Here is a 12,560-nt window from a genome sequence, read left to right as displayed (position 1 = left end):
TCATAAACAGTAGAAGAAGAAGAGGGGCCAGGCTGAGGATCAGGCTGCCTCCAAAACTGCTGAGCCAATGACTCAAGCTCCACATTAAATCTTGTCAAGGCCACAGGGTCCATGCCAATATTGGTCATGATAGACCCCAGACGATCCAATGTTTGCTGAAGAACTGCTGGGGCTTGCACTGAACGCAGCGATTGAGACGGGCCTCTAATTACCCCTTTTGAAGGGAGGGCAGGGCTAAGATTCCTTTTAACAGGCATCTCTATAAGGTCTCCCAATATTCAATAAAATTAAAATTAACTGTTAATCCTTAAGATGGCGCTCCCGCCAAAACAAGATGGTGCTCCCACCAACACGGGCCCTGCCACCAAGACAAGATGGGCTCCCGCCAAAATAAGCAGGGCAAAATGGCTGCCGGCTCCAAGAATTCCCCAACCATCCTTAAGCAAATTGAGAGGGGGTGAAGTATTTACCAAGCTTACAGAGAGGGAACTCTCACAAGCCAAATTAGCGGACCAAACAATCACTATAACTCAAATTCCTTTGCTCCAGCTATTCAAGGCTCTATAAAATAAATGCGTGGCTAACACGGCTCAGAATTACTTCTCCCTGAACCCAGGGAAATGGAGGCAACCCTGGAGACAAAAGCACTAAAGCCAAGCCCTGTGGGCAAAAAGACACTGAAAACAATAAATTGGGGCTGCTGAGCAGAAGTTTTTCAAGCCGCAGCAACACTGCACTGTGAACCCCTGGATAAACCAGCTTGTGAGCTCAAGTCCTTTAAAGGAATAGCGATCGCTACACAAAGCCACAAATTTAGAATTGGGATCCATGGCAAGCCCCAGCAAAAGGGAGTGCTCTGGGGGAACCCCAAGGACAAGTGCCCTATAGGAAAGAAATTAGCAAATGAAAAGACTCCAAAGCAGAGAGCTAAGTGGCCACAAGTCCCGTGGGGCTCCTCTAAATCAGGGAAGATCAAGGATGGGGAGTATTAAAAACAAACTTAAAAATTTTAAACTAGGGAAAGGAAGAGGGTAAAAGGAATTAAAAAGAAGAAGGGATAACGGAAAGATATCACCAGGACGATCCGTCGAAGGTAAATCTCTCTCTCTCTCTCTTGGCTTGCAGAGGACATGCTGTGGTGTTCTGAATACATGCGCTGAAAGAGGAAGCTCTGAGTCACATGCATGGGCATAATAGGTCCCTCAAACCGTTTGCGTCCCATTGGTCAGATTGTACCCAGCTTCGAGGGACCTACCAATCGGGTGTTGTGGCTTACCATATGTTCCCACCCACAACACAGGGTGTTGGTTGTCCAGGTCTCACCACAGTATGTGCCCTCTTTAAGGGAGGACCCAATTGGTGGTCTCCACCAGAGCTGCATTCGCAAATTGGAAGCTCGGAATCATGGGCAAAGAGAATCTTTCCCCTTAAACTAAGAACAGCCGTGGGCCTTGAGGGAGCTGTAATAGAATGTTATTTTACAAAAAGTAAATAATGTAATAGTCTATTCGAATGTCAGCAGCAGAGTTAGAACTGTCATATCATAATCCTGACTTGAGCAACAATGTGTGAAAGAGTAGCCTGGAGCAATTTTTTTCCTCTAGTACTTGAATAATTTCTGCTTGCTGTATCCCCCTGATCTTTATTTAATATCTGTACATTGTCAAAGGAATGTTTTACCTCCATGTTAAAATGCAAGTTAAAAATAGGAGACCATAGTCCCAGAAAACCCCAAATTTCTAGTATTTACAGCTCTTCTTTCTATCCTGAGTTATGGTGGCCAATGGAGAAAATTGTATGCTTCTCACAGAGACAAATGCAAGCTGTAATAAACCTATAAATAAAAAGCACTTTCTGACAACTTCCTCTCTCCCCAATATAACAGCCACACTCTTCTCTCTCCCCCACCCACCCTCTTATACCCACCTTTTTTTATTTATTCTCTCAGTCTAATGAATAATTCAATAAATTGGTTGGGTTACGCCTCACGTGCTTTGTGAGGAAGTGGCAGCTGTTTCCAAGGAGTTCTCAAACAGAAACTCAGGAGGGTCATGAAACAGCACGACTCTGAATATGCGTCTTTGTTATGAGTGAGCCAAAGCAGAGAGTTCAGCTTTCCGACACGGCAAATTGCTATTTATTAAGCAGGAGTTTGTCAAGAATTTGAAAGCAAACTTGGCATGCATACCTGTCTTTCAAGGCTTCTTCTAACTCACTTAGAGCTGGTTTATTAAATGTTGCAGCACTGCATCACCACCTCCAGGCATAGCTCCAGTTTTTTTGTTTTTTGTTTAATTGTGTGTGTAGGAATTCTTGGGCAAGTTTCCCGTAGGAGGTTCCCAAGCACATCTTCTCTCTAATTAGTATAGGGATGGAGTACTGCAGACCAAATGAGACTATCCAGGCCTCTCTATCTGACCCATAGGAGCCAACTCCTAGGGAACAAGGTCCCTTCACACACACCCCTACAACATTGTTGCTGGTTTGAGAGGTTGGACAGGAAAGAATTAGAGCAGGGCAAATCACCAGGTGCATATGTCTCATGGAAGTTATAGAAAATGGTCTGTAAGGCACTGGGAGTGAGATTCCAGTGGTGGTGGGGTAATGGATGTGGCTCATTATTGCACAGTAGTCTACATTCCAACTACAGAAAAGTCAGGTGGTTCTCTCTGCATATATTTCTCCAGCATGACAAGCAAGAGGCATCATTACAGTTCAAGGACACATTCCAACCATGCAAAAGTACTGGAGAGGGTGTTGATCATGGCCTGTGAAAGGTACAGCCATGGGAGAATCCCAAGGGGCAGATAGAGAGGCCTGGACGGCCACATTTCATTTCCCTTTGACCTCACTGTTAAGCTGGGCCCGCCCAGCCCTAAGAAATACAGCTGTGACTCAGAATAATTCTTCATTCATCTGATGAACTGAGTGCTAGTCGACAAAAGCTGACACTGTAATAAAATCTATTAAAATTTAAGGCAGCACAAGATGCTTTGTTGTTTTTGCTGCAACAGACACACAGAAATTGTTCTGAAAATTGTTACAATGGATTGGAATGTAACTTGATGGGAATGTAATGACTTGATGGTATGGATGAATCTGTCTATTGTAACTGCTCATCCCGTTTGAATGTGTGCATTCATAAATCTATCTCACCTGATTTCCAGATTAATTAGCAATTTTTAAAATTACAGGAAAATTAGCATCTACATATTATTTTAAATGCATTTTAAAGCGCCTTTCTTTCAAACATTTCAGACTTATTTTGATACATTTTTGAACAAGGAATTGTGTTGCTATGATTAGGAAATACAGAAGCCAGTTGATTGCTAAGTTTCCATCTGCAGCTTAATTTAATAAACTTTGCCATACATATCAAAAATCTTAAAGATCCATGTCATCAAACATCCTTGGTTGGTATTCATGGAAGGTGTGTGCCCCCCCACTTTTCTTCCTTCCTTCCTTCCTTCCTTCCTCCCTCCCTCTCTCTCTCTGTCTGTCTCTCTCTCTTTCTCTCTTTTTTTCTTTCTTTCTTTCTTTCTCCTCTTGGAGCTATTTCAATGATGAACTATAGGTGGCATTCTTAACTCACCAGAGTGCCTACGGGAGAATATAAGGGAAAATGTTCACTGTAAAGTTTGCAAAAATAAATAAAATGAACCAACCCCTCCTTGGTCAAAGAACTAACTGCAATAGACGTAAAGATCAGAAAACATACGCTAGAGAGAAAACTGGCCAGACATCTTGTGGATTAAGTTTGACTATATTTCAGCTGAATCCAGTTACCTGAAGTACATTGACAAAGTCCTGGAACTCAACCACACTGTAGTATAGGATTCCTCTGCCAGATCTCTTTCTCCTGAATTGAACAATGCTGACAGCAACATAGATATCATTTCCCTCTGGGTTATGGATAAGCTGTCAGAGAAGAAGATAATATTTTCTATAAAATAAACAGAGAAGACATTTGCAGATGCTTGACTTGTGATGGAGAGTAGCAACTTGTCTCCAGTATTCCTAGAAGAAGCATGGGAAACTTTACTCCAGCCCTAAAAAGTATGGCCAAAGGCCAGGGATGATGGGAATTGTAGTTTAGCAACCTTTGAAGAGCCAAAGGTTCCCCAGACTTATACTATATCCTTTTCTTAATATTATATCCTTGTTGAGGGTCACCTGCCAAGGGTTGTCCTGTTCATGAAAATCAGTAATTGATTTGGATCAGACCAAAGCAAATCCTTCACATAATGCAACATAATGCTGCTTCTGCTTTAGCAGCTTCAATTTTTTCCTACCTCTGCCTTCTCTTCCTTCCTTCCAGCTCTGAAGATTCCCCTGCCTCCTATTCTTGCCTCCTGGCTGGTACAGATCCCCATGGACCACTGCTCATCTCTCCCAAGCCAGACTGCAGCCCCTCTTCCTCCGGTGCACACTCATCAGTGTCCTGCCACTCCCTGACAATGGGGCAGCTGTATTTAGCAGTTCCTGTCTAACACCAAGATGCAGTGAAGGTTCTAAGCCGAAATCCTTACTGATACTGAACCCCATTAGCTACAGAAGGGAGAAAGATGGGATGTGAGCATGATTGTGTGTATCAGTCATGGAGAGGAGACATATGACCCCTCAGAAGCAGGATCCACCCCCCAACTCCTCCCCTGCCCCCTTACCAGTGCCACCACCACCAATGAGAAAACGGGGAGAAAAAGGAGATCCAAAAGGAGGCTGATGGGGGGGGGAGGCATTGCTTCCAGATGTGAAAGAAAACAGCAGAAGCATGGAGGAGAAGGTGGTGGCTGAGAATGCAAATGGGAAGTAATTTGCTCCTTATGGGCCCGGATCTACTGCCCCATCGAATGTTCCGAAGCTCTGAGGCAGTTGCTTCACCTTGCCTCATGGGTGGGCAGGCTCTGATTGTGACTCATATGCATGCTTTCTCTATGACAGAGGTGGCATAGACAAAAACTACCTAGGAGGCATTCTCATAAAATTTTATGTTGCAGAAGCTTACTGTAACAATGCAGTAGACAGCAGATCTCATTGTTGGTTAATCAGGGGTTTTCTGATAGATTGCGGAACTAGCTGAGAACCGCAGCTCTCTCTTACCTAAAATTTCAAGTGAAACTCAGTGCATTTTGTGATGCCATCACATCATGTGAAAATCCCATCCCCATCGTTAGGAGCCAATGTGTTGGTGTCGTGGCTGTCTAATCTCAGAACGGGATGGTATCACATCACATTGAGAATATCATTATTCAATAGGTATCAAAGGGACAACCAGATGTGAGACAGCCATAATTGGCAGTAGTGCCATGTCTGTTTTATTATCTAGTCACACCCTGAAAGAGGGGGAGAACATTGCTGAAATGTTCAAACTTCAGGTTTTGGAGGCCCATGAGCACAAAACCAACAGTTGGCTTCTCTCTCAGCAGGCCCACTTCCTCTTCAGTGCTCTCTCTGCTTCCTGCTTCCTTCTCTTTGGGGTGAGGGGAGGCTCCTCCTCCAAGGAAATGGTGTGATTTATTCTGAGTCACACCACTGGTTCATCCAGCTTAGTACTGTCTGAACTGACAGCAACTGCCCTCTGTGGTTTGGGGCAGGGAATAATTATCTAGACCCACCTGGAGATGCCAGGGATTCAGCTGGAGAACTTCTGCATGCAGAACAGAAGCTCTACCACTGAGCCATGGCTCCCTCTCACTGGCTCAGAGGTGACAGGTGAACAGGCAGTGGTAGATGATGGTGGTTTATTAAATGTATTGGTCATTTTCTGTAAAGAGGTAACCAAAGTAACTTACAGTATATATACAAACCAAAACATCAAGTAAAATCCCATCATCACACCAGATGTTTGAAGCAGAACAGATCCATGCCTAAATGCCATGCCAACCCCACTAACTTTACTAAATTGTGGCCTGTTCTAATTCACACATATTTGGTCATATTGTTCCCTGACTCTTGTCTCTGGAGCAGCCTAATGCACCTGCACCACTGTGCTTCTTGGTTGCCTGGAGGAGCATAGAGGGTGCGTGTGTAGAAACTACCCTACCTTATGAAGGTTAAGTGGACATTCATTGCCCCAACCCAGTTTTGTCTCTGGCCTTGCCCCCAGAGAGCTGAAAAGGGTTTCCTCTCATACCTTTAGATTGCATGATTAATATTAGCATATATATATATATATATATATATTTGCTTTCGTAGATTTTCACGGGTACAGGAATGCAGGTTTTGGTGTCCTCGGGTGTCTTCCCGTGTAAAAGTTGGGGTGTCTAGGCGACGTTTCGACGAGGTCTCACTCGTCATCTTCAGGCTGGTGCTTTCGGCTTCTTGTTACTGGAACAGAGCAGGATCTCAGTGTTTGAGTTCCTATAAATACTGTAGAGGGGGTGTGGTGTATAGCCTCCAATGTTCTGGGCAGAGAGGAAGTTCCCAGGCTAGTGTGCCTTTTCTTCTTTTGTTCCTTAATTACTTGAGAGATATCTTGAGTGATTTCTTGAGTGATATCCTGAGTACCACTTAGGTGGGTCATTAGGTGTGGGTTAGTTGTTAAAGTCTTTGTGTCTTGACCTCTTGAACTTTGTGAAGAGTTTTCCTGAGAAGATGGCTGTACTGTACTTAGTTGTGCTCTGGCTTGGCTTCGTGTATAGGGGCGAGCTGTGGTTTTGTGGCTTGTGTCAGCCAGATCTGTGTAGGGATTGCAGGGGGGTGCAGCATCCGGAGGTGCCACCATGGATTGGCTACTGGATGGTGTCTGTAATTCATCTGTGGAGAGGGTCTGGGTTTGGGTCTGGTGTGGTTGATTGGTGTTGGCGTTCTGTGTGCCTCTGGATCTGGTGTCAGTTTTTGTGGGGAGGGCTAATTTCCAGATGTCTGGCAAGCGGGATGTGTCGTCACGACACATCCCGCCTGCCAGACATCTGGAAATTAGCCCTCCCCACAAAAACTGACACCAGATCCAGAGGCACACAGAACGCCAACACCAATCAACCACACCAGACCCAAACCCAGACCCTCTCCACAGATGAATTACAGACACCATCCAGTAGCCAATCCATGGTGGCACCTCCGGATGCTGCACCCCCCTGCAATCCCTACACAGATCTGGCTGACACAAGCCACAAAACCACAGCTCGCCCCTATACACGAAGCCAAGCCAGAGCACAACTAAGTACAGTACAGCCATCTTCTCAGGAAAACTCTTCACAAAGTTCAAGAGGTCAAGACACAAAGACTTTAACAACTAACCCACACCTAATGACCCACCTAAGTGGTACTCAGGATATCACTCAAGAAATCACTCAAGATATCTCTCAAGTAATTAAGGAACAAAAGAAGAAAAGGCACACTAGCCTGGGAACTTCCTCTCTGCCCAGAACATTGGAGGCTATACACCACACCCCCTCTACAGTATTTATAGGAACTCAAACACTGAGATCCTGCTCTGTTCCAGTAACAAGAAGCCGAAAGCACCAGCCTGAAGATGACGAGTGAGACCTCGTCGAAACGTCGCCTAGACACCCCAACTTTTACACGGGAAGACACCCGAGGACACCAAAACCTGCATATATATATATATATATATATATATATATATATATATATATATGAGATTGATTATTCATATCCATGAAGAAGGGGAGCTTCTTTTTGGAATGAACTAAAAGGACTTGGCAGCTTGTGGTTTGGGAGACTGCAAGAACTAAGAGCTAATGAAATTCAATACATTATGACCGCTTTTGGATATAACTGTGGCTATATTGTACAGATTGGCTGAGGCACGCGGATCTGTATACATGTAGGAGATTGTAATGTATGATACATGTTTGGTATTTTGCATGCCATAATATTAAACTTGCAGTTTCCCCCTTTTGATAATATGAAAACTAGCCATCGATATATCCTGTTAGCACAATAATGAGCTGCTTTTGTGTTTCAGGTTTTTAGGGACACTAGAGGTCTCTCCAATCCTGTATACACTGTTACTATTTGAATGCCATTTCTCTCTTCCTAATGTTTGCTGTCATTTCAGTATTCATTTTGGATTCTCATTTCAGTTTACCTTTTTGACAATTTGCCTAGGATAACCTAATGTTAGTGACTAACACCCACCTATTAAATTAATCGCTTAATGGGCCAATTAACTCCAAATATTGCTCCCTCTCAGAATATATCTGAGCTTATTTTTCTCTTCTGCATAAGATCGTCATGCAAAGCAAATAGCAGTTAGACTTCGTGAAGACTCTTTTTCGTCTGAGCAACATTTTATTTTAACCAAATAATCCTGAGATTACCTAAACAGTAACACGTACATCTTCAGGTCTTGGAGTAAATTAATCACTTTTTGCCATTTTATGCTGCTTTTCCACTTAGTTCATATTAGCTAGCAAATCTCTCTCTCTCTCTCATTGCTTAAATCATGTTTTTGTCATTCTGTTTCATATACAGTTAATGACACAGACATTTCCATTCCATGCTTTCCTTGATGACTTCATTTACAAGGCATTATCAGCCACCTTGTTCCTTATTGTATTTATTTTCTTATTTATAGCTGGCTGGGCTAATAAGTTTTTGCCAAGGCTGTTTTTCGCTCACTAGACACATTAGGAAGACCAGTCTCACTCAGCTGTTTGACACTTAATATTTTGCAAACAAGAAATAGCAAGACAAATAGAAAGAACAAGGGTTGTGGTTGTGGAGGGGTGTTATCAACTGATTGTAGGGGAGTTTTTAATGGTTGAAACTTGACCTATTTGGAACCTCTTAATAGAAAAGTGGGAAACATCTGGTCTGGGCCCAAATGGGCTCCCCCAGGCTTCTCACTGTGGCATTTCAGGACAATCCCTAAGTGCCCCCCTCACTGGTTCTGCTTGCATGTTTTTGCCTGGCTGGGATGTATCCTTGAACTCTGATAATGCCCCTTACTTGCCTGGATGGCAGATAGAGAGGTGTGTGTGTAGCTTACCGTACAAAAGTAAAATGTGCTTTTTTGCCTCTGCCCTGCCTGCACTGAAGGTGAAGCTATACTGTTCCATCTCCTTCTACCCTTCATTGAGGTGGCTCATCATAACTGTTTATGAAACAGCAAAGCCCAAAACTGTACCACCACACAGACTTGGAGATTCCTAGCTTGCTTCTTTACCCCTCCTGACTACGGTGGCCAGAGAGTCCACAACAAAATCTTTTCCATTGCTTGCCTTCCTGTGGTAAGAATGGATATTTCCTGAGAGAAAGGGTCTCTTGCATTGGTGTGTGCCAAATTACTCAACAAGATTGGTTGGAAGTTTCTGCCTATACAAACACCCTTAGATGCCATAAATATACGCATAGCTGAGCATGTTACACAAATCTAGTCCCTAAATATAGGGTTTGGTCCAGATCCATTGGAATCAATGGGACTAGTTAATAATTATTTTTCCTTAAAGCCCTCTTAAGTTCAATGGGAACCAAGTTCTACTGGCTTTATCTGGATCCAACTAATTGTGGATACTCTCAAAGAATCTTAGGAACTGTAGTTTAAGGGTGCTGGAAATTATAGACATGTGCTGGGCAAGCTACAGTCCCAGGATGCTTTGGAGGAAGTCATGACTTTTAAAGTGTAATAAATACGCATTAAGTGTTTCATGTGGGTGTGACCTAGGGCCACAATCCAATTGTTAAACACATTTAATAACACACATTGATTTTAAAGGACTTTAGCATGTTTAACCCTGTGGTGGTCTGTGGCCTAGCAAGGTCTGGTAAGAAGATGGTCTGTGACCTGCCACAATCAACTTTCATAGTTGTAGTGTGCCCCCCCCCCCAGTAAATTGCAAGTCTGGTGACATAAGCATGCTTTTATTCTATTTTCCTATCTCTCTCCATTCTCCCAAACACAAATGTTTTATCTATTTCTTGTATCAGATGAACACAAGATACATAATTCCTCCAGCTGCCGTCCTGTCTCCATCTCAGTTCATGCCCCCCCTCTTATATGTAAAAATGGCCATTTATAGATCAAGCGCTCATTTGCGGCTGTTCTCTGTCCCCAGTGTGGAATCTGATTGCTGAAAACATGGCTGAAGGAGCTGAGCTACTGTAAATATGCAAACATTACAAATGAGAGTGATTGAAAAGCAGACCCCAAGTGTGATTCCCTCCCTGAACTCTCACTCCACTTCAAAAATTAGGCAGCATGCTGTGCTGCCTCCTTTATTATGATGTCCTACACTTTATAATCTTTGGTGATGCTTGCTTCACATTTTAAATAGCTGTTTTAAAATGGGGGCAAAACAGAGGAAGGATAAATTCTAAAACTCCCCTGCAAGAGTAATGAATGCATTTAAAATTAAGCTACACATTTCTATACATCCATGACCTTTAAAACCTGTTAGGAAGGGTAGGAATTAGGATTTATACCTTGCAGGGTGATTGATGGTCTTTTCTTGTTAGTGTATGTGTTTTAAAGAAACTAAAGTAACAGCCACAGTCTGGATATATATAATCCTCTTTAACAGCACTTGCTACGAAGGCACAACATGTTGCTTTGTGAAAAGAGTCAAGTTCTCCAATAGTGTGGTGGGTCCCCCCCCCTTTTCTTTTCTTTTAAGGAAACAAATCCAGGCTGCTAAGCTTAGCTGCTAGAGAAGTTTGGAATAACTGCATCAAAATTTGCAAGAAATGTTGATGCCCACTAACCTCTTTGCCAACAGACGTGTCAATAAGGGTTGCCTCCCCTACCCCCTTTTTTACAAGGAAATGTCAGGATGACAGCAGAATGAAACAGAACTAGCTTTGCAGGTCTGGTGTATCCCTCCCCTCCCCGCTTCCCACAGGCTGCTCTCAAAGATGTCAGCTTTCTGCATTTCAGCAAAAAAAAAGGGTATCGGCATAATTACAGTGAGTTAAGCTCTGTCTCCGAGAGTTCCACAACCTGCTGATAACAGAAATGTTTTAGGGTGTCCCCTGCTTTAGTCCATACAACTCTCTATGTATATACAGAAGGATCTTGTATTTGAATCTGGAGATAAAGGAGCTGGCCCAGAACTTGTTTTGCAGGGCTCATGTATAGAAATTGAGGCTCGTATGAATAATCTATATGTGCGAACAGTATAAAGTTGGAGAAAGTGGCTGATGGAAGATCATGATCCCCTCTTGTATACTTGACTAAATCACAAGATCAACCTCGTTTAAATGTAGAAGTCTAATCTTCTGTGAGAGCTTTCCTTTGCTATATACTGCTTGTGTGTTCTTGGGTGCTGGCAGGCAGGCAGGAGAATTGCATTGTCTGAAGTTATATGAGTCTCCTCCACAAAGCCAACACATTGCTCATATACATAATTTTCTCTCTCTCACTGGCTGTATTTGCAAAAATGATGAAGGGAGCAGAATCAATTTCTTTTCTCCCCAAGTCCAATGGGTTTTATACATCTTTACTGAAGTGGAACATCCCCAGCCCAAAATAGCCCAGCTTTATTTGGTTGTATGTTTAGATATTATATATATAATGATATACTAAGAGTAGACCCATTTCTTATTCCAATGAGTCTGCCATGAATATAACTAATATTGGATAAGTTAATCATGGTGTGTTGATTCCAACACAGTTGAAATAAATAAATAAAATAGTTGCGGCAATATTACTGATTTCTCAAACTAGAACAACCAACCAACCCCCCCCCCCAAAAAAAACCAACAACCAACTGATACAAATTTTTCTTTTTCTTGTGAGCAGCCAATTTTTTTATTGTTGTTGCCACATGGAAAAAAAAGGCCAAGAGCAAACTCTAATTAAATTGGAACCATTTTCTGGCTTTCATTGGAGTACATTATAAGAATCCATTGCTTTAGCTTCAAATTGTCAATCAGTTCTTTAGCATTAGTTTTTCCATCACAATGATCCTGCTATGTTGCTTTCCTTTTGTTCAGTGTAGCTGTAACAAAATTAACAATGGGCAAGGCAAAATGCTGTGATGAATGTGACCTTGTTTTTCTTGGCTGAACAATTCAGCAGCTTGGACATCTGTACCAATATGCTCTGTGCAACACTCAGCTCACAGGAGATGGTAGGTGTGTTCTAGACCCCTGGTTTTCAACAGAACCCAAAAATGGATCTAAGGTGTGTTGTGTCTATGGTACTAAATTATGTAGGAATGAGTGAATCTGTGAATTTTGGTTTCTCATTTTTCAAACTGAAATTCAGTTCTCTGATTTTTTTTACATGACTTTTTTTAATTGCAATTTTAAAAATGAAAATTAATTGACATTTTAGTGCAAATTTCTCCTAATACACACACATTTGTATGCAATTTTACTATGTACATATTTTTGCAAAGCTATTTCTCTTGCTATGGCGCATTTTTGTATGTTTTCACTAATGTATGCACAATTTCCTCTAGTAAATGCATTTTTGTACACATTACTTGGCTGGAGGACAACATCTCAGAATTAAGGGGAAAGTGTTACAGAAAATATATACCACTTTTCAAGCAGACTTCCCAAAGTGATTTGCATAAGATAATTACAAGAATAAGCACTGGGTCTTTTACTATTATTATTTTTAAAGTAACAATAGAACGGGAAAGACAAAT

At 42.2% G+C, this 12,560-nt stretch overlaps 1 long non-coding RNA gene across 2 annotated transcripts in view; it reads left to right on the top strand.

Moving 5' to 3' along the window:
- Nucleotides 1-12,067, top strand: part of LOC309347411 — a 45,831-nt gene extending 33,764 nt beyond the window's left edge. The window contains exon 4 of one of the 2 annotated variants that reach the window (XR_014158927.1): nucleotides 11,904-12,067. This is a non-coding gene — a long non-coding RNA (uncharacterized lncRNA). Of the gene's footprint in view, nucleotides 1-1,125; nucleotides 1,458-11,903 lie in introns of those variants that run through there. The other variant, XR_014158928.1, reaches the window with a different exon arrangement.
- Nucleotides 12,068-12,560: the final 493 nt, after the last annotated feature.

This window comes from Podarcis erhardii (genome assembly GCF_964252035.2).
Source record: "Podarcis erhardii genome assembly, chromosome: 7".
NCBI lineage: Eukaryota > Metazoa > Chordata > Lepidosauria > Squamata > Lacertidae > Podarcis > Podarcis erhardii.
Note: the sequence above shows the minus strand (reverse complement) of the source record. Positions and strands in the feature narration are given on the sequence as shown.